At 38.9% G+C, this 27,115-nt stretch overlaps 1 long non-coding RNA gene across 1 annotated transcript in view; it reads left to right on the top strand.

Annotated features, from left to right (window-relative positions):
* Nucleotides 1-216: 216 nt before the first annotated feature.
* Nucleotides 217-27,115, top strand: part of LOC309655790 — a 28,035-nt gene continuing 1,136 nt past the window's right edge. Inside the window, exon 1 of the long non-coding RNA XR_014260996.1 lies at nt 217-26,874. This is a non-coding gene — a long non-coding RNA (uncharacterized lncRNA). The remainder of the gene's footprint in view (nt 26,875-27,115) is intronic.

The raw sequence follows: 27,115 nt of genomic DNA, 5'->3' as shown, positions 1-27,115 counted from the left end.
GCTGCTCTGTATATCCAGGCAGGTTTCATGCACTGCATAGCTCCAGGGACCACAATTCAGGGAGACTGAATGGGATGCCCTGCATCTATTTTAAGTATCAACAGTAAAGAGAGCATGGTCCATGGCATGATCTGGCAATATATGCAGTCTATCACCATTGGATGCTTTTAATCAAATAATACAAGAGGCAAGAATCTGAGTGACCAGGTACATGATACTTCTGAACATTTTTTGCCAAACTCACCATCTTAAGTTTAGCATTTGACAAGTCAGGAAACAGTCTAAGAAATGTTAATTGACTTGCCCAAGGCAGCAAAACCGAAAGTGGAAGAGGTGTATTTTAAACTCACACTTGCTGGGGCTGTATGATTTGGATTGATTTTGTTCAGGAATTTACATTTGAATTACAATTTGCAGTTCTCTAGAAATAGTTCAGTACTTTTCAGAAAGATCATAATGCAGATGCTGACTAATGATGTACTAATAGTGAGGTGGCCATAATCCAATGGGATTAATCAGACGTAGGTCATGTTGTCTCATAAGAAAATTCCATAGACTAAACAGGACATAATTATGTAAATAACTTGAGAGATTCTTAAATGACCTTCTTGATAAGAAGTAACCAGCAGTAATGAATGGAAAGAAAGAAATTTGAAAACTGGATCGTTTCCTCAAATCAATCCAGAATTGACTATGACGTTACTTAAATTTGAGTGCTGTAGCTGCTGATTGGTCCAAACTCCCTGAATTGGCTGATGTATAGATTCACTAGGAAGTAAGCTAAAAAGAGAGCTGTTTCTATATGGCCTAGCTTTATATTTTTTAAAACTTGAAATGTTTCTCAAAGCGTTGGTAAATAAACTTCTTCAACTGGCAAGGAAAAAAAAGGCACTCTGTATTTTCTAGTCAAGGAGGATTAAAAGGCTGTGAAACTATATCCAATGCACAAATGCTGTAATTATGATAAATATTTGTCTTTTCAGTTTTCACTACAAACTCAGAAATCCTAGAGTCTGTGTTTGGCACATGCAGGAGATTACAGCCATCTGCTGGAGACAAAGCTGTCAATTATAAAACAATCTGGTTTCCCATTCCATTTCCAGGTTAAACGTGGCCCGATTGAGGTAGGATCTTTTTATTATTATCATTAACATTGGAAAGTTCTTGATGCCCTCTGCCCTGTGCCCTTATTTTCAGGATCCCAAGAGATTTGCACATCTCTGAACTTGGCGTTTCAAACTCAAGGTCAACATGCGTCGTACAGGCCATTTAATAAGGTGAACCACCCTAAGGTAAGGCTCTGAGTTCTTTAACCAACTTGAACACAAAATGATGGTTTCGTTCAATTAAAACACACGTTAGGCTAAGGAGAGAAATTATGGCAAACAGAAACAACTAAATGGAGAGAGGGGTGTCTTCTGCCAGTTGGAGTGATGAACATTTAAAAAAGAGGTTTTGAGGTTAAAAAAAAAAAAGCCAATGAAACATGGAAAGCAAAATGGCCAATTTAACAACAGGATTCAGCAACATTGAAGAGGAAGAGTTCAAAAACATAGTAGAGACATTTTAATGGAAGAGGCAGTGACCCTAAAGTTGTGCCCATTAACGACCTGATGGAAGTGAGTTAGGCTTTGTTTTGGCCCGATTCCATATTAGAAAATTCACTCTGCTTTCTTGAATTCTTCCCACAATTTTACTGGAAATGGTTTCTTGGGTTTTGTCTTAAGACAGTTAAGTTGCCTATTAACAGACTGTTCAGAAACTCTTCTATTCCTCAGCAGCAGTGGAGGAAGAATTGGCTTTTAAACAGACACCTAGTAATAGAGAATAAAAATTTTCCCACCTAGATCTGTGCCTGGGTCAGGCCTTGAGGACATCTCCCAGGGGCCATTGAGAACCTAGATAAAGGCTCTGTTTATGTAATGCTAATTATAGTGTTTTCTGAAAGAGTTCTTCCTCAAGGCCATTAGTGACCAGAGGAGAGTGCAAATGAATTTGAAGTTTCCCAAGTGCATCTGATTCCTCACCTCAATTCAATTCAACAACCATAGTTTATATTTCATAATGGTGACCCAACTTTAGTCAATAATTTCACCTACTGACTCTTGAAATCAAGGCAAAAAAAAAAAAACAAAAAGTACAAACAAACAAAAACTCTGTTTTATAGATAAAGAGTCTACTGAAACCTAATTCATAAATTTGCTAATGTGTCTCAGTTGAATATAGCCTAAAAGGATTCAGTTTAAAGCAAACTGGGTAATAATTAGGGCATCTGCCTCTAGCCATGGAAGCAGATTTGGCCTCCTGGTTCAGGGAGAAGGGTAAGTTGGATTTCAAAGTTACCTCCTACTTTCCAGCTGGCTATGTTCTGCCCTATGGTGACCACTTACCATGGCAGCATCCGCAATGCTACCATTTTGTTTTCTCTTCTCTCTGCCTCTCTTACCCAGCCATCAACATTTATGCATCCCGGGTCTCTTTGTCTACCAGATTGAATGGTAACCCTCTGGTAAAGAACAGTTGACTTATCTTACTGCCTAGTGCAGCAATGCTCAGCTGCAGTGTCATAATATATTTCTGGGCCATAATCAACTGTGAGGTTTATCGTAATTAATTTAACACCTATACAGAGACTTCCCTTCTTAAGGACTTTCAACTTCAGACATTTTATAGACTCAAATAAAACTTCAGCATAAAACTGTCAACTTTCCTCTCCTCAATAAATGGCAGTATGTGGGGAACTTGCAGATAGGTGTTGATGGGGGATCAGGATATGTCACCCCAAATTATGCCATTTTGACCTAAGGATTGTTTAAGCTGAAGGCAACTGAGAATCAACAGATGCAGGAAGAGTTCCCTGCCCTCCCCTTATCTGCCTAAAAGCAAAGCATAAATTTCCTTTTGTGAAGGTGACCCCATTGTCACAAGAAGAAAAGAGTGACTCTTTATCACCTGAAATGGAGAGTCAACACCAGGATGAGTTTATATAAAGAATCCTTTTACTAAAATAACCCTTATCTCCCATTAGTTCCCCCAGATATTTCCTAGTCACAATTTGTCCCCACAATTTGTGATCCCTTGAAGCCCAAACCCCCTTTCCTATGGTAAAATGATATAAAAACCCCTGAGTCTAACCACTTCTTTAAGTGTCATTTCTTTTCTATGAACTTCCGTACGTATAACTATTAATAAAAATTCTGGGCTTTTTCTCCTCTTATTCTATCTTTTGTTAGTTTAATTCACAGACCTCCAAGACTGAATGTAAGAAGGCAGAGGGAGAGCTTTTCCTCCCCAACAGTGTCCTGAAGTTAAGTTTCAACACTGTATGCCTAAGGTCAATAGAGGAGAGGGACAAGAGTAGGTTTGAGACTGTAAATCCTACACGTAGTAAATTTACTGCTGATGGAAATTTTCTGGGGACCATGTATGTTGATTCATACTCAAGGCAATAGGCACCTGCACATCATCAAGGTCAATGGCAAGAAGGAAAATGAGGATACCCAAAGGAGTTTGTGGAATTCATTAATGACGTGTGGCACCCATGGCTTGTTAACACATAATATCTATTTTCCCCTTCTTCCTTATTCATAACTTGAATGTCTTATTCACAACCCTTAATTCCTTATCAGCTCAGATTTCATTCAGGGCGTCAGTGGTTAACTATTTAGGCCATTTGAAAGAACTTACCGCCTCAGGCTCCCTTGCAGCAAGGGGATTATATAGCCCCTTTGTGGTGAATGGAGGGAAGTCCCCAAGTGGAGAGTTTGAAAATACTATTACTTTCCTGCCCAAAGGTTCATAGAGCTTGTATGAACCTTTTGCTGTTTAATTTTCTCTTTTATTCTTGCTGGAATAAAGATGCAATGTCTGGAGTATAGCAGCCATCTTACAATCATGAAGTTAAAAGACACAAGCTAAGAATGAGGGACCAGGAGGTAGAAGGAGCCTAGCTCTTTAATATAAGCTTCCTAGAGCAACTGTGCCAATTTTGAACCACCCACCTCTGGAGTTCTGGTTATGTGATAAAACTCTCTTTGAGCCATAGTTAAGCTTTCTATTGCATGAAGCCATCACAATTCTAAGTGACACAAACTGCTTTGGCAGAATTTAATATTGATTAAAGTGGTTTATTTTGGGGAAAAATGCTTGAAGTGTCTTACTTTAAGACTTTGAAGGACTAGCTCACACGTTTATACAGAAAAGTGTACTGGATGAGCACGTTAAATTTCTCTCTGTTACTATGGACTTACAAAGAGAGAAGAATAAGGAAAAGGACTTACAGACACTTTGGCTATTCACAGTGTTTTCCATTGTCAAGAATGGAAAACAGAAATATAGATCAATGGAACAGGATAGAAAGCCCAGAGATAAACCCACGCACACATGGTCACCTTATCTTTGATAAAGGAGGCAAGAATATACAATGGAGAAAAGACAGCCTCTTCAATAAGTGGTGCTGGGAACACTGGGCAGCTACATGTAAAAGAATGAAATTAGAACACTTCTTAACACCATACACAAAAATAAGCTCAAAATGGATTAAAGACCTAAATGTAAAGCCAGACACTATAAAACTCTTAGAGGAAAACATAGGCAGAACACTCTATGACATAAATCACAGCAAGACCCTTTTTGACCCACCACCTAGAGAAATGGAAATAAAAACAAAAGTAAACAAAGGGGACCTAATGAAACTTAAAAGCTTTTGCACAACAAAGGAAACCATAAACAAGATGAAAAGACAACCCTCAGAATGGGAGAAAATATTTACAAACGAAGCAACTGATAAGGGGATCAATCTCCAAAATATACAAGCAGCTCATGCAGCTCAATATCAAAAAAACAAACAACCCAATCCAAAAATGGGCAGAAGACCTAAATAGACATTTCTCCAAAGAAGATATACAGATTGCCAACAAACACATGAAAGGATGCTCAACATCACTAATCATTAGAGAAATGCAAATCAAAACTATAGTGAGGTATCACCTCACACCAGTCAGAATGGCCATCATTAAAAAATCTATAAACAGTAAATGCTGGAGAGGGTGTGGAGAAAAAGGAACCCTCTTGCACTGTTGGTGGGAATGTAAATTGATACAGCCACTATGGAGAACAGTATGGAGGTTTCTTAAAAAACTAAAACTAGAACTACCATATGACCCAGCAATCCCACTACTGGGCATATACCCTGAGAAAACCATAATTCAAAAAGAGACATGTACCACAATGTTCATTGCAGCTCTATTTACAACAGCCAGGGCATGGAAGCTACATAAGTGTCCATCGACAGTGGAATGGATAAAGAAGATGTGGCACATATATACAATGGAATATTACTCAGCCATTAAAAGAAACAAAATTGAGTTATTTGTAGTGAGGTGGATGGACCTAGAGAGTGTCATACAGAGTGAGGTAATTCAGAAAGAGAAAAACAAATACCATATGCTAACATATATATGGAATCTAAAAAAAAAAAAAAAGTTTCTGAAGAACTTAGGGGCAGGACAGGAATAAAGTTGCAGACGTAGAGAACAGACTTGAGTACATGGGGAGGGGGAAGGGTAAGCTGGGACAAAGTGAGGGAGTAGCATGGACATATATACACTACCAAATGTAGAATAGCTAGCTAGTGGGAAGCAGCTGCATAGCACAGGGAGATCAGCTCGGTGGTTTGTGTCCACCTAGAGGGGTGGGATAGGGAGGGTGGGAGGGAGACGCAAGAGGGAGGAGATATGGGGATATATGTATATGTATAGCTGATTCACTTTGTTATAAAGCAGAAACTAACACACCATTTTAAAACAATTATACTCCAATAAAGATGTTAAAAAAATAACTGCTGGAATAGTAAAGGTAGCTGTGAATAGATTTCTGAATTAACACACTCTTATTTTAACAAGTCCTTCTGAAAATGCAGTCTTAACCCAACAAAGTGCTGTGAGAGAATGAGAAGGTGGGTGTTTGGGAAATTGAGACCTCTCAGCCTTCTTCCAAATTGGTTCTACCTCCATGGAGAAGCCTCTTCTAGAACATGAATGCTGGATGGAGTGTAGTTGATGGAAATGCTGAAGGGAGAGAAGAAAGACAAGGCCTCCTTCATAGTACCTTGAATATGGCTCCTTGAGCTTTTCTTGGTGGGTCTATTTGCACAGTAATCATCCCTAGGTTTCCTTCCACCAGGTAGAGATTCCATCATCAGGTTTGTGACTTGCAAAACTCCCTTGCTGCCTCCAGGTCACTGGAAGGGACCAAATACATCAATCAGCATCACTTTCCCCAGACTCTGCTTGCATTCAGAAGGGCCAGAGGTTTCCTTGTTCATAATTACACCAGCGAAACGTCCTGCCAGAACTAGATTCGCATGGAGGCTTGCCAACATCCCACATCCTCACACCAACATCCAACTCATAAAGAATACACACTCTTTTGTGTTGGGTAGAGTGGAGCTCAGCAGCTGTTTAATAGCTGCACGGCAACCCTACACAGGACTGAAAAGCAGAGGCAAAGACCAGGTCTTATTGAACCCGCGGGGGAAATTTCATGTGGCAGAGTGTAATCACCCGAGTTAGGATACTGAGGTTAAATAACACCTATGCTCTCTTATCTAAAAGGTATCCAGGATCTTTATTAGCTGTAAATGACTTGGATCTTAGTTTTATAACCCCATAGTGAAAAGGGGGGCATTCTCCCTGCAGCGCGGCAGTCTCTTGCTTGGAAACACTGTTTCTCATCCGGCACCACCTGCATGTCCCCTTGGCTGCCCCCCAGCTGGGCACTGATGCAGCCAAACCCAGTGAGCCTGTGAGAGTGGCCAGAAACACAGCAGAAGGTGTTGGCTTCCTGGACTCTCGGTGAGGCCATCTGGACTCTAATACACCTGTTTGGGAGAGTTTCCATGGCTTGGTTTACAAATGTAAGTGCAGCTCAAAACGTTCCAGTGCAGGGCTGATCATTTGCCTTGACTTTTTGCAGGAGTTAATTATGCAACAAGATCATTTCTGTGCCCATTTTTCTCCTCCTGTTATAAACTTTAGATGGCAAAAACTGTGTTTCTCAGTATTTTTTTAGTGCAATGAACAGATGTAAAAGTGCTTTCAATTTCTTAATAAAGGTGACACTAGGCCAGATTTGATATTACACTAAGTCCCACATAACATTTTAAAATGAGTTTTTTCAACCATAAAATTACTAATTGATCTGTCTTGTAAAAAGATAAAGGAAATGAGTGCCTATTTGAGTTTCATTTCTGTCAGGCTCCCGATTCCTTATTTTATGTAGCGCAAAATGAATTTTAATGAAGCAGCCTCCACATTTCAAAATATGCCATTACTCTTTGGAAGTAATTGGCGTATTTGACTGCCTTTTCCTTTCTTAGAGTCTGTCTGACTTTCTAATCTTGAAGTCAGTGCTCCATTCAACATGTTCTTCCACATACTACCCGAAAGAAGTAAATTAAAACAAGGGGAGGGACCATACCAGAAAGAGTTCATTCATTAGCCATTCAGCAAATATTTATGGAATTCCTGCTGTATGTCAGGCACTGTTCCCGGTGCTGCAAAGACAGTAGGGCACAAAATAGTGAAAAATCCCAGCTCTTGTGGGATTTTGTGTTTGTTGAGTGAGACAATATAATAAACACGTAAATATAGAATATTCAGGTGATGATCAAAGCTATGAAGAAAAGTCATGAATATTAACAGTAGAAAGGGACAAATTGGAGAGTATTGTATATTTTATATAGAGGGGCCCAGAGGAGCCTCTCTAGGAAGACGGTATTTGAGCAGAGACTTGAATCCTGAGAGAAAGTAAACTATTTGGGGGATGAGAATCAATAGATAGAATAACCTTCCTTCTCCCTAACATCTTTTTTATCTACTTGTATACACAGCAGAAGGGAATAATTTTCTTAGAAAAACACTTCTGAGCTGATTCACTTTGTTATAAAGCAGAAAGTAACACACCATTGTAAAGCAATTATACTCCAATAAAGATGTTAAAAAAAAAAAACAAACACACTTCTGGCTGCTTTGTCTAATCTGGGAGGCTATAGGGGGCATGAGGAGGGAAGCCAACTTTGATTGAGTACCTATGTATGCCAGAATATGCATATTTCCACATATCATGAATATGTATGACAGCCCTCTGGTCTGATGGTCTGATCCTCATTTTACAGCTGGGGAAGCAAAAGCTCAGGGATATCGGGTAGCTTGGTGGTTCAATTTTCCAGTTATTTATTGCGGCATTACAAGCTCCTAAATTTTGTAGCTTAAAATAACGATTATTTATTTTTCTCATAAATATGAGATTTGGGCAAGACTCAAAAGGGAAGGCTTGTGTCTGCTCCACGTGGTATCAATTGGGGAGCACAATTTAGCTTAAATCCAAGACGGTTTACTCCCATGACTGGAAAGCTGGTGCCATTTATCCAATGATAGCTCAGCTGAGTCCCAGGGCCTGTGGGCCTCCATTTCTCTCCAGGCAGACTGGGCTTCCTTACAGCATGGCGCCTGGGTTTCTAGGACTAGTGTTCTACGAGCACGAGACAGAAGAACATGGCATTATGGCGATGCAGTCTTGGAAGTCTCATAAACTCAGGTCTGCATCTCAGCAAACTGACATCACCTTAACCCCCAGCAAGGACGTTTTCCCAAATACCAGATTCCTCTGAATCCATCCATTAGTCAGCAAGCATTCTGGAGTGCCTCTCACACCATAGTTGAAACTCCCTGCTCTGGAGTCCAATTGCTTGAACTTGCATCCTAGCTCTTCCATTTGCATGCTGATGAAACTTCAATCTCCCATGCCTCAGTTTTATTAAATGTAAAACATCAGGATTTAAGGAAGGTCCAGAGAACGTCTCATGCACCTAATAAAACCATTAATCTTTACCTGTATAATACTACCACCTCAGCCCCATTGCCTTAAAAAATCAATTCCAAGAAGGAAGGTAGAATTAGAATTAATGGCCCACCTTCTCCAAAAAGACGGCCATGCCTTATATCTCAAGAGGTCCAAGGTCTATATGATATTCTTCTTTACAAGGACTCCTATTCTACTATGGTTCTATATAACCCTGAATCTAACTCAAGCTCTCATTCCTCCCCAAAGCACCAAATTCTTCCATTTTTCTGTTTGGAATTTATGGTCTATCATCGGGCTGGGGTGGGGGGCAACTATTTTCTAAAGGATTCTCTCACCTTTCTTTAAGGGAAAATGAATGGTTCCCTAAAGTTCTCTCCTGTGGTAGCTGTTTCTTTACTGCTACTACCCCATGTAGCATGAGGCTTTTCTTATAGGATAATAGTCTTCTTGTTCTTTGTTACCATTTCTAAATCATTTCTTCTCTGATCATCCCCAAACCCAATGTCCTTTGAAACAAATCCCATCAAACTATACTGTCTATCATCCCTTCATAATACAATCATCCATCAGTACCCCTGGTCTTTCCTCACCCTTCATTTGAGACCTTAGCACCTGGCTCATTCTCTAGGTTTTTCTCTACTATCCTTCCTGTCACCATGTTGTGTGGCTACACCACACATGTAGATAATCCATCCACTATCCTGGCTTTTAACAATAATTGTTCCTTTGCTCTTCCAACAATCTTGTCTTTTATCCCATCTCCACCATATACTCTTATAACTATATTCTGAATCCAGCACTTGGATTCCAATAATTATTCAATCCATCAAGAGTTTTAATTCACTTTTTCTCATCATCCTTCTCATGTTACTTCTTCCTCCCTTCCCTCCCAGGAAGGATTCTATAGTCCATTACTAGTGATCACCCCTTTGCATATTCTATCAACAATTTAACCTTTGCCACCTACCTGTTAGTTTTCTATTGGTGCCATGACAAATTACTACCAAACTTAGTGGTTTGAAACAACATTTTTTTTTTTTTTACACGAACACACTGTATTTTATTTTTACAAAAGATAAATAAACTGACACCACGCATTGTAAATGGATGGCCACAACAAAAGCAAAAATGATGGCAATTACCAAACACAAAACACACTCATGCTATGTCATAATATTGACATTCAGTCCAGTACTCCTCCACTGTAACAGCTCCTTTACTTTGCAGTGAAAATTGATTTGTATATTTTTTGCCTCTGAGTCCTTGTGGGATTTTTTTTTTTTATTCAAACAGAAAGTCACAAAAATTATAATCATCCTCATCAGTACACTCAGTCCCTTGTAATTAATTTTTTTTTTCATCTTGATCTTTTGTTAGCACTTTTATGAGTTCATCAGCTTTCCATTAGAGTTCTGAAAATGCTTATTCATTCAGTTCAGCAGTACAGTCAGTTACCAGAAACCTGTACTTGTCAGAGTCTTTTCCATGAATTCCTTGAAGATGAAACCCTTTTATAGGAACATTTTTGCAAAAGCATCAGAGTACACACAGAACTGTCTGTAAATGACAAAAGACTTAAAAATGACCACAGTTAAAGATTTGATGAAAGTTCATAATAATGCAATTGACAAGGAAATTTAGTTATTTCTGAGATATACATTTTAAAGTAATAACTAGAATTATGACTTATAACATTATACCAGAACATATAAGATTTTTAGAAATTTCATGTAATGACTGAAACATTTATATTAACATATTTCCATACAAATAACCCAAAGAAAGTTTAGTATTGGTTGTTTTTTGTTTGTTTTTTTTGTTTGTTTGTTTATACTGCAGGTTCTTATTAGTCATCAATTTTATACACATCAGTGTATACATGTCAATCCCAATCACCCAATTCAGCACACCACCATCCCCACCCCACCGCGGTTTTCCCCCCTTGGTGTCCATAAGTTTGTTCTCTACATCTGTGTCTCAACTTCTGCCCTGTAAACCGGTTCAACTGTACCATTTTTCTAGGTTCCACATACATGCGTTAATATACAATATTTGTTTTTTTCTTTCTGACTTACTTCACTCTGTATGACAGTCTCTAGATCCATCCACGTCTCAACAAATGACTCAATTTGGTTCCTTTTTATGGCTGAGTAATATTCCATTGTATATATGTACCACATCTTCTTTATCCATTCGCCTGTTGATGGGCATTTAGGTTGCTTCCATGACCTGGCTATTGTAAATAGTGCTGCAATGAACATTGTGGTACATGTCTCTTTTTGAATTATGGTTTTCTCTGGGTATATGCCCAGTAGTGGGATTTCTGGGTTGTATGGTAATTCTATTTTTAGTTTTTTAAGGAACCTCCATACTGTTCTCCACAGTGGCTGTATCAATTTACATTCCCACCAACAGTGCAAGAGGGTTCCCTTTTCTCCACACCCTCTCCAGCATTTGTTGTTTGTAGATTTTCTGATGATGGCCATTCTAACTGGTGTGAGGTGATACCTCATTGTAGTTTTGATTTGCATTTCTCTAATAATTAGTGATGTTGAGCAGCTTTTCGTGTGCTTCTTGGCCATCTGTATGTCTTCTTTGGAGAAATGTCTATTTAGGTCTTCTGCCCATTTTTGGATTGGGTGAAACAACACTCATTTACTATCTCATAATTCTATAGTCAGAAGTCTAGTGGGCTCTTATCTGGAGGCTCTGAGGGAGAATCCACTTCCAAGTTCATTCAGCTTGTTGGTCCAACCTAGTTCCTTGCAATTATGGGACTGAGGTCCCTATTTCTTTGCTGGCTATTGGCTGAGGGCCACCCTTAGCTCCCAGAGGCCACTCTCTGGTCCTTGCATGTGGACCACTACATTTCAGAGTCAACAAGGCCCATCAGATCCTCCTCACACCCTGAATTTCTCTGGCCTCCTCTTCTACCTTTCTGCTTTTAAATGGCTCATGTGATTACATTGGGCCACCTAGATAATACAGGATAATCTCCTTTATCTTAAACTCAACTGATTAATAACCTTAATTACATCTGCAAAGTCTCTTTACAGTAGGACATAGATTAGTGTCTGAAAGAATAACCAGGGGATGGGAATCTTGGAGGAACATCTTTAAAATTTTGCTTAGCACCACCCGTGTAACTTTTACATGACAAACTCCAACTCTACTTAAACCTCACTCTTGATACCTCTGCCATAGCACCATTGTATCTCAGTGTGGCTGAAGAGAAACAATGTTCTAACAGGGCCTATTCTGAATTTGTGATGGCAAATCTTACAAGTAGGGCTCAGCAGGTCCCAACAATCTTTGTACATTTCCCTAGACAATTCCTGCTTCCACTCTCCCAAATGGCATTTCACATACTTTTCTATTCCTCAAAACTCTAAACTGCTTCCTAATATTCTACATCCACATGATGACTTCATCTCATTTCACTGTGGGGGGAAGATTCAAAGCAGTCAGAAAAAAACTACACTGTTTCCCCATCACTCAACTGTCTGCATTTTTATGCATATACCCATCCTCCCTGCTTTTATTTAACTCTCCCTGCTCTAATTTAATATCAACCTCCCATGACTGCATTCAACCCCAACCCCTCTTGCCTATTCTATAACTTTCCTATTGCAATTGTTTTTTCTCTCCTGCGTCCCTTTCTCTCTCTACTGCATTGCTAACATCACCATACAAAAGTGCAGAAAGATCTTTCATATTAAAAAAAAAAAACCCTCCTGGTACTTTGCTGTGGTGAGGATATATGGTACCAGGTGCTATGTAATGTATTACAGCACTCTTTCCTTACACAGTGCTAGCACTTGCCTGGTAATGCATAAAAACCTAAGGAAGTATCCGTGTATTCAACGTTCAATAATTTGAAAGTATTAATGATGAAAAGCTGAAATTAAAATTTGCTAAGTGGCTTCTTTTGGCCTCCTTCTGCAGCCTCAACCAATCTGACTCTGCTCTTAAATCCCATGAAGTCCTGCAGCACTGCCCCATTTCTCTGCTCATCTTCATAGTGAAACTACCTAGAAAGTTGTCTATACTTGCTATCTTTACTTCCTTAACAGCTATTTTCTCTTTAACCCATCCCAGTCACGCTTTGTCCCTGCCATTTACTGATATTCCACTTCTCAAGGTCACTGTGTTCCTCCAATATGCCAAATACAATGAACAATTCCCAGTTCTCAGCAACATCTGACACAGTTGATGAATCCCCTGTTTTTAAGACTCCTTCTTTATTTATCTTCTGGATCACTCTACTCTCCTGGGTCTTCTTATACTTGTGTCTGTCCTTGTTCAGTTTCCTTTGCTTGATTCCCCTTCTTCCTGGTCTCTAAATATTGGACTCCCTCAGGTCTCGGTCCTCAGCCATCTTCTGCTCTTTATCAACATTCTGTCTATAGTTGAGCTAATTAGTTCCAATGTTTTAAACATCTTCTATATGCTGATGACTCCTAGTTTTAGATAGATTCTAGTTCTGACCTATCCCCTGAGCATTACACTCATTTACCAATTGCTTACTCAACATCTCCGCTTGGTTGTCTAATAAGGTTCTCAAAATTAGCATGTCTAATATAAAACTCATGCTTTTCTCCATTTCCTCTCCCCCCCTCACCACAATTCACTTCTCTCTCTGTCCCATCTTGGTCAGTGTTACAACCATTCACCTAGTTGCTCAGAACGAAATTGTATTAGTCAGGCTTCTCCAGAAAGCAGAACCAATAGGATGTGTATACCTATAGAAAGAGAGATGTATTTTTAAATCTGCTCATGCAGTTGTAAGGGCTGATGAGACTGAAATCTGCAGGGAAGGCCAACAGGCTGGAGACTCAGAGAAGAGCAGATGTTGCAGCTTGGTACAAACACAGTCCAGAGGCAGAATTCCTTCTTCTTTCAGGAACCTTAGCCTTTTGTCTTAAGACTTTCAACTGATTGGATGAGGCCCATCCACACTATGGAGGGTAATTTGCTTTACTCAAAGCCTACTGATTTGAATGTTAATCACATGTGGGAATGTAAATTGATACAGCCACTATGGAGAACAGTATGGAGGTTCCTTAAAAAACTAAAAACAAATTTAGCATATGATCCAGCAATCCCACTACTGAGCATATACCCAGAGAAAACCATAATTCAAAAAGACACATGTACCCCAATGTTCATTGCAGCACTATTTACAATAGCCAGGTCATGGAAGCAACCTAAATGCCCATCAACAGACGAATGGATAAAGAAGGTGTGGTACATATATACAATGGAATATTACTCAGCCATAAAAAGGAACAAAATTGGGTCATTTGTTGAGATGTGGATGGATCTAGAGACTGTCATACAGAGTGAAGTAAGTCAGAAAGAGAAAAACAAATATCGTATATTAACGCATGTATGTGGAACCTAGAAAAATGGTACAGATGAACCGGTTCGCAGGGCAGAAATTGAGACACAGATGTACAGAACAAACGTATGGACACCAAGGGGGGAAATTGGCAGGGGGTGGTGATGGTGGTGTGATGAATTGGGCGATTGAGATTGACATGTATACACTGATATGGATAAAATTAATGACTAATAAGAACCTGCTGTATAAAAAAAAAATAAAATTAAATTAAAAAATTAAAAAAAAAAAAAAAGTAGTATCCAATGGTGATATTTTGTGAATCTCTATTGCCACATTACACCATGGACTATCCACGCTCTTATAATCAATGGAAATAGCCATTAGTGCCTTTAAATCTAATCAGATTAAAGAACCAATTCCAAAAACTGGGTACCATGGCCTAGCCAAGTTGACACATAAAATCAACCATCATAAAAACCTACAAGACATCCTTGATGTCTTTCACTCTCACTGCTTATCAGCTCCACTTTCAAAATATATCCTGCCTCTGATCACTTCTCACCTTCATCATTATAACCATCCTTGTCCAAGCTACCATCATTTCTCACCTAAACTCTCTAAATGATCCCCTTTTGCTTTATTTGCTTTCACTCTGCCTCCTATTCCACTAGCCTCTTACTTTTTGAGCCATTATTTATGCAACAACCAAAATGGCTTATTTAAGGCCTAAATCTAATCATTCCACTCACCAGCTCAAAAACTCCAGTGGCCCCCATCAAACTCAGAATAAAACCCAAACTTCCTATCACTGTCTACAACCCTATGTAGTCTGGTTCTGCCTCTCTTTCTCTGATTTCATTTCCACATTCACCAGTATTTTTACTAACTCCCTAATGTCCAACTGAAGGTGTTTTTGTTCCTTTTGCCTGGAAACCTCGTCTCCCAGATGTTCTTATGATTCCATCCAGATCATAGCTAAGAAGCCACCCCTTCAAAGTCCTTTCAGGATCATCCTATTTAAATTAACTGCATTATACACTATTCTGTTACACTGATTAACTTTTCTTCATGAACCTTACTACTGTCTAACATTATATTACTATGTATTTGTTTAATGTCTGCCTTCCCAACCAGAATAAAGCCTCCAAGAGGGCAGGGGCTTAAATGCCTTGTTTCCTGCCAAATACCAAGGTCCTAGAACTAGATCTAATATACAGTAATGCACAGATATGGCAAATGAATTAATGGCAATAATAATAGTACCCTAAGGTTAGTACTCATAAAGTTGTTGAGAGGGTTAAATTTGACAATGCACTTATGCCAGAGACTGCTAATTATCTCCTAATGTCAATTCTTCCTTCCTTCTTAATATAATCTCTAGTTTTTATTTGGACACATGGCTACCCAGAGTAAAGACTTCATTCCCCACCATGCCTTTCAATTAAGAATAATCATGTGACTAGTTCCAGCCAATAATGCACAAGCAAAAGTACTACTTGCAACTTCTGAGAAGAGATAGGAAAGGAAGTAGGTGGGGTGGGGGGAGAAGTTTGCCCTCTTTCTCTCCCCCTGCTGACTGAATTTGGGCATGATGGCTGGGGCTCCAGAAGCTCTCTGGCATCCAGCTTGAAGCATGATATGATCTTAAGAGTAGAAGTCAACCATGGAGGATCACAAGATATAAGAAGCCTAGGTTCTTGCTACCATAAAGCGACATATTGTGCCCAGACCTACTACCTCTGGACTTCTTGAGTGTGAGGGAAAAATAAGCTTCTATCATTTGTAACTCATTTTTAATTTGGGGTTTTCTGTTCTTTGCAACCGTATCTACTTCTAACAGTTTTAACATGTAAATTGACCAAGACAAACTTTGGACCATAGTAAGCCTCAATAAATATTATCTTTTGCTTTGTGTTATTCTCATTGCTTTAGTTTTTTTCTATTTCTGTATCTCCTTGTCAGCAATGTTGTTGGTATATGCCATGTACTTTGTCAAGTGCTGGGGATATAAGGACAAGAATAAGACAGAGCTTTGATTTAAAGGGCATTATGGTTTGGGGAGAGTAAAAGTAAAATTACAATACAATGTGAAATATGCTTTAATATTTTAATAAAAACATGCCATGTGAATGCCGAGGAAGAACAGCATGTCTTCCAGGAGGGGCAGAGGCAGATTCATTGCAGAAGGCATAAATCTTGAATGACGATTTAAACATATATAGAAGACTACCATGAGAACAAAGCGTTGGGGAGGGCAGAGAGAAAAGCAAGAGGAATGATTGCATATAATCTCCCCTGTTAGGTGAGCAGGAATGATTTGGATCTTACAAAAAAATAAAAATAAATAAGCATTATTGCCCCTAAGAAGCCAAGGAGCTTATCTTACCCAATAATACTTCATTGCAAAAATGAGGTCACTACATTAAAAAAAAAATCACTAGCACCAAACAGTTTGATGAAAAGATGAGTTGATATCTTAGAAAGGAAGGAGGTGATTTCCTCATGGGATGTATATAATCAGGATTGTCAAAAGCAGACATGATGGCATATCTTGGGTGTGGGCTTATTGTGGGGAGGGAGAGAAGAGGTGGCAGGAAAGAGTATATAAAATTAGGAAGATCTTCCCAGGGAAAGATAGCCACTTAAGGCTATCAAAAAGTAGTTTCTAAAAATTAAACTGTAAGTACTACTTCTTCTATCCCTTACATTGACAGGCAATAAGTCTTAAGGTAGTATTCACTTGACAATTTTCAGAGCAATGTTTTTGTATAAATTTCAAAATCCTTACCATACCTCAAATATATGTGTTTTGTAGTGAAAATCAGGGGGCAAGGGAAAGAGCACTAAGACAGCAAAATAAGGATGGGTAGTTTTGGATTTCCTCCTTAAGACGTGTCTAATGCTGCAACTTCAGTGCTTTTGCTGATTCCTAATTTGGATACCCTCAGGAATCTTTGACATTTTCCATTTAACCTCCTGAAACTAAACTGACCTTAAATTTGCTCCTGAGCTTTTTCTTAACCTCTAACACTGGGTTTAGCATTTACACACAGCTTCTCTAATACTGATTCTTGATGTATATCTTGATACTGTCTCACATTAGCAATTATTTAAAATGTAATTTTTAACATCTTAACATGTACTTGTCCATGCAAATTCATCTCTGAAAATATCAATATACTGGAAATCTACTGGAAAATATTATTTGACCTATAAAAATCTGATTTACAGATTTAAAATTTCAAGAATGACTGTAATAAAAACAAAACGAACAAAAATACACCACAAAGCTACCCCCGTAGGAACTGATTGCTGGGATTGAAAAGGAAAGGGAAAAATAACATTTGCTTAGTATTAATCCATTATGATGTATCCCTCACCTTAGTTTCTCTTTGCCACATTCTAAAGCAGAAACCCTTCTCATTAACCATATAATTCCAATCTTTCTTTGGAGAAATATGCAATAATTGTAATCGTATGCATTCTAAAGCATCTCATTTTATGCCCCCCAAATGCATGATTTACTGTTGAATGATAAATATGGCTATGAAATGGAGTGTTTCTGGCGTTCACAGATCAAATGTAACTCGGGAGGAATAACTCAGATGCATTCTGATGCTTTATATTTCCATGCACCAATATTTGCTTCACACCATATGTCACAGTAACACAAGAATGTGATCAAGTAGAACAGCCCAGTGGTTTTCTCTGCCAACATCTGGTCTTCTGAGGAAGTCTTGCACTTTAGAGATTCATGTTTAAATCCCAAGATAGGTAGGATAATAAAAAGCCTTGGTTAGAGGCAGCAAAGGGAGTGCTGGAAAGTCTTCTTCCTATCCTCAAACTGGCATCAGTGAAAACTGTGATAATCTCAATGGAATGAAACAAACAGACCCAGCAGTCCACTGGACCCTCCCTGAAAAGCCACACACAATGTTCATTCCCAGAGCAGAAAAGAGAACCAGATGTCAGTCTTTTAAATGGTGGCCATTCTTCAAACCTTCCGACTCTTAGCTGTGTTCAAGGCAGCCAGCCTTGGAGACACCACAGTTACCTAAGGAACAAAGACAACATTCTCTTCCTAAAGCTGGGTTGGCCAGTCTCTAGAGAACAGACCAACACCACATTAGCTGAATTGATGGGATTTACAACACACGCGCTCCAATCCTTTAACAAAAGGAGGGGGAGATACGCTTTCATATTACCTACTCCCCTGCAGGAATAGATTACCTATATTTATTCTCTTCATTTCTTCACATGCTCCTTATTCTTCAAATTGGTGCAATATGGCTAGTATCCCTGCCACTTCATAGAAGCTACCCACTGAGTTCCCAAATGGCCACCATATAAGCTAAACTTCACATACCCTTTTCTATCTTTATTTTGCTTCACTGCAGTATTTAACATTGTTTGCTGCTCTCTCCTTGGAACATTCTTTTTTGTGTGTGTGTTAGATGTGATACTTCTCTGCTTTTCTAATCATTTTTTATAAATCTCTTTTGTTTGTTTGTTTTTGGTGATTTCTCCACTTTTTCTAGACCCTCAAATTTTGATGTTTGGCAAACCTTTGATGTTTAGAAAGAGGATCTTATGCCTTCTTCTTTCCATCTATATTCTCTTCCCAGATGATCTAAGTCCCTATCAAATTTCCAGTTCCTCATCATCTGTATACAGCTTGTGTTGGTATCCTCTTTGCCCCTCCCGGCAATTTGTCCACCCTTCTCCACCCTGTTCTGTGCCCTGGGAAGCTGATGTCTATTAAACTGCATCTTTGGTCCTTTGGTTGGTGGTTTGTTTTTGTCAAGAAGGATACCAGCAGGAAATTGGATCCTGGGAGGAGAGAGATGTAAGATATTATTTTTTTTCTGGCTCCTTCCATACCTGGTTCTGGGTTAGCAGTGGCTGCATTCTCTTACCAGAGACCCTGCCTGTTAGGCAACCCTCTCCTTTAGTGATAGGTCTTGGCAGATTCCAGTAACTCTTCCTTTCTCTTTACCCCTCAAGCCTCGGAGTGGTAACAGCTTTCAGTTGTGTTCATTCCAGAGTACTTCCCCAACTCTTGCTGTGTTCCCTGAACCCAGCCAATAACTTTGTAAATAGTTCATTCATTAAAGTCTTTTCAAGTGACTTCTTTCCAGGTTGCCATCTATTTGCTGCCAAAACTCTGACCCACATGCTGAGATGACCCTAATCTGTATCTCAAGTCCATCTCTCTCGCCTGAGATCAAGCTCCATAAAACTAACTACTGTGCCTCCTAACAGGTCCATTTGGATTTTCTGGAGATATTTAAATACTAACATGGCCGGCAATGAACACGTCAGCTTCTCCTCTTCTTTCTCTATATTTACCTTTTCAGCAAATGACAATACTATTTGAAAAACTCAGTTTTTCAAGCCAGAAATATGAAGTCACCATTACCTCCTCTCTTTCCTTCAATTTCCTCATCCAGTTGAATACTAGCTTTACTGATTCTGTTCCAAATATTTCTTGAACCCATCCATTTCTGCCATTCTCACTGCTTCTATGCTAGACCAGACTACTTTCAACTTTTGTCCAGTCTCCCCTACAATACATTTTCCACAGGGAAGCCAGAGTGATCTTTCTAAGAAGCAAATTTCATTACATCAAAACTCTATTTAAAAACCTTTAAAATGGATTTCCATCGCCTTAGGGCAAAACCAGGGCTCCTTAACCATGATTGTGTGCTCACCCACTACCTGACCCATGCTCCAGTATAACATTCATTATACTTTATTGTAATTTGTGACTTAAATGTCACCTGCCTCCATTAGAGTGAAGGTTCATAGGCCAGGTGTTATGGGTTGAATTGTATCGCTCCAAAATTTACATGCTGAGGTTCTAATTCCAAGTACCTTACTCAGGATATGACTTTATTTGGAAATAGGGTCACTGCAGATCTAATTAGTTAAGATGAGGTTATATTGGAATAGGGTGGGTCTCTAATCCAATATGACTAGTGTCCTTATAAAAAGGAGACTTTGGACAGAAGCACAGCTACATGTAGAGGAAAGGTGATAGAAAGGGGTACAGGAAGAAGATGGCCATCTACAAGCCAAGAAAAGAGGCCTAGAACAGACCCTTCCCTCACAGCCCTTAGAAGGAATCAGTGCTGTCGACAGCTTCTTTTTCTAGCCTCTAGAAGTATGAGACATCCAATTTTTCTGTTGTTTAAGCCACCCAGTTTGTGATGCTTTGTTACACCAGCCCTAGCAAACTAACACAGTGGGAAACATGTCTGTCTTGTAACTGTGGCATCCCAAGTCTGTGGCAGTGCCTCAAACATACACAGTAGGTTTTCTATAAATATTGATATTTGTTGCGTGATTGAACGAATTCCTATAATTACTGTGAAGTAAAAGTACATATTTGGCAGGTAGGTTAGACCAATTTGATGAAGCTTAGTTATTGTAGTATCATTAAAACCTGATCCCAAGCAGAAAATTGAAGGACAGTGTTTTACAGTCCCCATCACATTCAATATTAATTAATCAAGCAGGAAAATGGAGTAAATTTTTCATCAGAAAAAAAAAATACTGAGGATCATTACTCAGCTAGAATAACTTATTTTTAAAATACTATATCAGCTTTACCTTATTCTCTGCATGAGCCCTTTTACTTATCTAAATAATACAGAGTCCTTATTGTCAATAGGGACTTAAGCACATGGGGTGGAAAAGTTTGAATGGGTCCTTTTTCATTTTTACTTATACCAGAGGCACCAGGCAAGGGAGGTGGTTGAGTTGCTCCTTTAGGAGTTTATCTCTTCATAAGTCAGAGACTTATGAGTTGAGAGTTTCAACTTCCCCAACAGAGCACTTAAAGGCTGAAGTTGGGAAACCCTGTTAAAATTTCATGAACCTGAATCAGATTTATTGGTTCATTCAGCTTTTTTTTTAGTGCTCCTAAGGTTGAGGTGCTTCAGCTGAGGTATGACATGTGGATTTCTTAATGAATAGTGAATTCTGTAAGTTTGTGTGTACTCTAAAAAGCACATATCTCTTAACCCAATATCACATGTCAAAGTTAGATAATATCTTGGAAACAAGCACCTCCTTGTCATTTGCGGCATCGGAAGGTGGCATTTCACAAATTAAATAGTTCTCTTTAATTAAATAAAGACCGGTCATGGTGATGAAGTGGTGAATATAATTTGAATTAAGTTATATTCTGAATGGTCGTGTCTAGAAAAATCAGCAGGCTAATAAAATACATTAGTAGTGAACTTTGTACTTGGTGACATCAATGATCTCTTCCAATCCTGATTCTTCAGAGGTAAAATCACACCCATGACATTGTTGCATATCTTAGGAGATGTTTCCAAGCTGCTGCCTTCAAAGAATAGAGAATACTTGAATTTAGTCACTGTTAATAGCATTTTTTTTTACAAATTGCTATTTCCCACATCCATAGCATAAATCAAGCGTTTAAGCACATTTAATGTTTATCATGTTATACACTAAGATAACTATATAACCCCAACAAAGTCCTCCACCAAGAGAAGCTAAACGATCAGAACTTTGCACTTTCTTTAAATAATGAATCTGACCACAGCAGGTGGCCAACTCTCAAGCAGAGAGGTCCCCACACATATTCCTGGCCTGTATCCTGAACCCTATCATCTCATCTGAACTGGAATTCATTTTCCTAACATGTTATTGGAATCATCATTTTCTTGAGCACTCCAGGCCCTTATTCTGATAACTAACAGTGCCTTTCTGCCATGACATTTGGCTTCTACCCCATCTATGCCCTGCATGTGGCCCCTCATACTGTACCAGCCTTCCTCCAATCAGGCAGATTATACTCTTACCTTGAGCAATTCAGATCCTTATACTTTATCATGCTACTAGCCATGTGACAGAGATTTCTCCAGTCCCGGAAATGGAAAATCAGATAATAATGAAAGAAATAAAGTCTGAGTGGCTACTAGTCCTGGACTCCCTTTTTTATATCCAGAGTCTCTTCGAATTCTGGTTTACAAAGTCTTGGAAATGTGATGGTTGCTCCATGATTGCTACCTTAGGTCGCTATGTAAGTCGGAAGTGTATAATTTTACAAAAGCTTATAAATGTTATAGAATACTTCCTCCATCATCGAAATATTTTATAATCCTCTCTCTAGTTTATTCTCCCATCACCACAGCAATTAGAGGACTGATCAGTACAACTGCTCCCTGGAACAAAAATTTAGAGATAATTGTCCTGGAAAAAAAATCTCCTGTAGTTCATTCCTTGCTTGAGCAATTAGAAATTTGTTGTTTTTGTTACTTTGCAAATAAATGATTCCTAGCAAGTCATCTAATTCAGTCATTCATCTCAGAGAACCTCTTACTCTAAGATTTTAAGAGGTAGGGGAAGGAGACAAAGGCAAGGGTAAGAGTGGAAAAAGAATTTGACTAATTTAAAACTTATTGTGTCTCTGAAACACCAGGGTCAGTTTAACAGACTTCACAACTTTGTCATGGTAACCTTCTCAGGTTCTCACTATTCAGCTGGTATTTTCAGGTCCAGGTATTCTCGAAGCAATCATCAAATCATTGTATCTAATCAGCATGAAATAACATAATTGTGTCTAAAAGTCCTTAGATATTCTTAATTCTGAGCATTTGGAGCTTTTAAAATACATGCAAAAAATTGTTGTGCTTGAGTTTTAATACGAACTAAGAGAAAAGAGACTCTGACACTGATACAAATTAACAAAAAGATTTAAATATCAGTGAATAAAAGTGGAGCGTAAAAGGATGTTTATCATAATTTTTTAAAAGATAAACCATCAGGTTATTAACCTTTCTAACCAAAAAATATAGATAATTATCTCTAAAAGAAAGGGCAAGATTATTAATAATCATGATATTTAGAAGAATTTGAAAGAGAAGGGAAACATTTTCTAGTGGACTGAATTCTTCAAAATACAGGTAAACTTGATCTAGCAAAAATGTTATGAACTCAGACTTTTTATAAATAAATATAATATAATGTTCACCTTTTAATAAAATATTGGTGGTCAGGATTACAAAATGCACCATAAATAAGTTCGCCTTTAGGGGAAGAAAGATCAGGCTTTCCATGTTCTTTTTTAGATTGACACTGGAATAATTATACAATAGTGCATAAATCAGTAACATGCTATATACATTTGCCTTAAGAGAACATCAAGCCCCAAAAGTCTGCTTATGATTTTGTCGGTCAATATTTCTCTCAGTTTTCAAGAAGAAAGCATAAGAAACATAAGCAATTTTCTCTCTTACATGTGGACTTCCAAAGTAATGTCTGCATGGAGCCTCCAGGGAAACTTGAGAATTGGAACTCTTTTTCAATTAGCAAAGGAAAATCGAAGAGAATTTCCAGTAGTGGCTCAATTAATCCAAGTACAGCGGGAAGCACATCTTCATAGTCAGAGTAAGAAATGGAGGGAGGATCCCCGAAATAACATTTCCGATCCCAAAGCTTGAAAACTGAGTGGCCAAGGGCGATTCTACTTGCCTAACCTGTCTTTCAGGTTTCCCCACTGTAAAAATAACGTCAATACTCCATAATGGCCTATATGGGAGAAGAATCTAAAAAAGAAGATACATGGATACATGTCTATGTATAACTGAGTCACTTTGCTGTACACCTGAAACTAACACAACATTGTCAATCAACTATACTCCAATAAAAATTTTAAAATAAATAAATAAATAAACACGTGCAATGTAATTTAGTTCCATCATGTGGCAAGTGTTTACAATACTTACATGCTCCACTAACACCATTCATGGATCAGAGCAAAGAGAGGGCCTGGAGACTGACAAGGCTATTAATTGCTAGTTATGTCCTACATTGCTTGTACTCCTCAGGTCTTCCATGATGATGTCAAGAAGATTTTCACATTTGTCTTCATTCTCAGATAGCTCTGCTCTTCTGGATGGGGAGATATTTATCCGCGTAGCTGAGGCAGCTTTGCTGGAATCAATTCCAGTTTTAAATCTCTCTTGAGAGGCACTCACTCACATCTTGAGGGTTCACCTAGGCTGATTCCAAGGATGTCTCTTGAGTAAGGATCCTTGGGCCATATGCATGCATTTTAGTTGCTAGCTGAGATTCCACTGGGTTAATAGTTTGTTAAAATTGTTTTAAGAAAAATGCTCCTGAATGGCGAAGCTCCAAATAACATCTAAATGATCCTTTGTGAGGCGTGAAGGAGAGTGTTGCTGCCTCCACCGAACCCCTCACAGGTCAAGGTCAGCCCTGGCAAAGGCCAGGGTGAAGCTCTCATCTCAGAGGAAAGACACACAGCAGCGATACGGAAGCTGAGCTCCAGGGTAGACACAACTCATCATGACACTGATTTTTTTCTTGCTTCCTCTTGACTGATGAAACAATACCTATCTTTTCTTTTTCCAAGCAAAATGCAGATTAAATTTCATCACGCATCACAGGTGCTTTGAAAGCACAAACTAACTCAAAAAAAACCCACTAAGTAATATTATTAGTTTATGTTTATTTCTATGTAGAAAGAGTCGTGCCGTGCTTTTGTTTTTGACTCTTTGCACATGCTCTTTCCTCTGTTTGGAATGCCTTTCTCCTTTTCCACTTGAATAAAGCCCAATCCTAAAGAAGCAAAGCCCTCTTTTGAAACTTGCCACCTCCCAGATGGGCTGAGTGCCCACGTACGGGGTACCCAGGCCTTGCTGTGACTCCTATTTCATAGCACTTCTTCCACATGAATATAATGGTTGTTCACTCTCTTGGCCACTAGACTGTGACCTCCCTGAAGTAGAGGACAGATGGCATCACCTTGGTGTCCATAAGGTCTTTAAGCTCAATGCTTAGCACAGAGATGTGTTAAAATGTTTGTTGAATTAATGTACCTAGTGCTGTCCAGTAATACGTGATCTCAATAAATAACATAATTTAGATTTTCATATCCTATGTAATTAGTTCAGCACTTTCAACACACACACCAGCCTGAAGATAATGGATTATCTTTAAACTCTTACTTTTCCTGGGCTGACCTCTGACTCAAATGTGCTTTCTTGTAGCCATACTTTGTTCACATTCGTCTTCTTTATTAGACATTGAAAAAAGAGACTGTACCCTGCTTCCTGTGGCTAGCAGGCACAACAATAAATACTTTTTGAATAAATACACAATCAAATATGAAATGATGACCGATGATGCCTGTGGCTAGGCTGAGGGCATGGCTATTGTGATTGACTCAATAGCTATGCGATTAATCAAATAGCAATGATAACTGGAGTTAAGAAGTGGGGAATAAGGTTGGAGCTGGGATAGAGATAGTAGGAAACTAATAATAAAACATTTCCACAGACTAAATAATACTAGCCACAGTCAGATAAAAAATTATCCCCTATGTAAAGATATTGTCTTAAAAATAGGGCATGTGACCCTACTGTATGGAAGGGTTAAAACTTTGTTTATTGCTAAAAAAGATTTTTGTTAAGCTGAGAATTAGAAAAACAATCTTGAGTTATCCCAATGAAGGGAATGGAAGAGAGCTGATCTAAAGTACAGATTTGCAATGGGACGCTTTCCAAGGAAAAGGACATGGTGATCGGACATAGAGCAAAAGGGAGTAAATGGAGATGTGATCAGTTCCATCCATGGACAGCTTCCTGAGAATCACAGAGAAGTGAGGCTGGAAAATCCCTTTTCCCTAAACAGGTGTGTTCATTTCCAAGCAAGTTAGCTTCTTTTTCAATTCTGGCACATTGCCTATCAGAATAGAGAATCTTTTCAGAGGCCCAAAGGACTCAGCCCAGATGCTTTGAGAGTTCTGGCATACTTCTCCATTTCATCAAAGCACCCAGACATTAGAGCATTTATATTGCACTAACTGGAGACCAGCCCCTTTCTCGTGATGCTTATGTGGTCTTAGGTCACACAAACACTTGGAAACACTTAGGGGAATTACCAGCCAAGGTGCCACATAATGCAGCAAACCATGATTACCAACAGAGCCTTACTAACACCAGTACATGTTTTGTTGGGAAAAATGAAAAAGCTACTCAGCTGTGAAAGCCATTTCCCATGCGATTGTTGCCAGTCCCAAATTGCAGTTATGTAGACCCAAGTTAGCAGTAACACATACACTCATACCTTTAACCCTTTAGTTAAAGTTCAGGAACTGGGGCTTCCCTGGTGGCGCAGTGGTTGAGAATCTGCCTGCCAATGCAGGGGACACGGGTTCGAGCCCTGGTCAGGGAAGATCCCACATGCTGTGGAGCAACTGGGCCCGTGAGCCACAACTACTGAGCCTGCGTGTCTGGAGCCTGTGCTCCGCAACAAGAGAAGCCACGATAGTGAGAGGCCCGCGCACCGCGATGAAGAGTGGACCCCGCTCACTGCAACTAGAGAAAGCCCTAGCACAGAAACGAAGACCCAACACAGCCAAAAATAAATAAATAAATAAATTTTTAAAAAGCTCAGGAACCATATAATTTAGCATTGAGTCCCAGCAAATAACTAGAAATGTTTTTTCTTTCTTCTCCTTCTTCCAGTCGGCCAACACGTATAAGAAGCTAACTGAGTCTGCAATCAGCTCCTTCAGAAAATGTGGATGAAAGAGAAAAAGGCAGAAAGATTTTTTGTGTCTAGCCAACAGAGCGTCCCCAGGGAAATCTGCAGAAGTGGAAAACATTGTTTAGAATTATTGCAATATACTACCTTTCATCAAAGGTGCTTACAGTGATTGAAACATATTAATTAAGATTCCCTCTCAAGCTTCAGGATTGGGATTGTAAAGTATCAATACCATTAGAACAGGTTTGTAGAAGATAACAAAGCACCTGTCATCCAGACATACTGACCCAATCATTCATGCGTAGGAACCTTGTATCACTATATATATTTTTTCTACAGTCTGTATAGCCAGAGAGAAAA

The sequence above is a fragment of the Balaenoptera physalus genome, assembly GCF_965194825.1.
Source record: "Balaenoptera physalus genome assembly, chromosome: 2".
Taxonomy (NCBI): Eukaryota; Metazoa; Chordata; class Mammalia; order Artiodactyla; family Balaenopteridae; genus Balaenoptera; species Balaenoptera physalus.
This window is presented reverse-complemented; position numbering and strand designations above follow the sequence as displayed.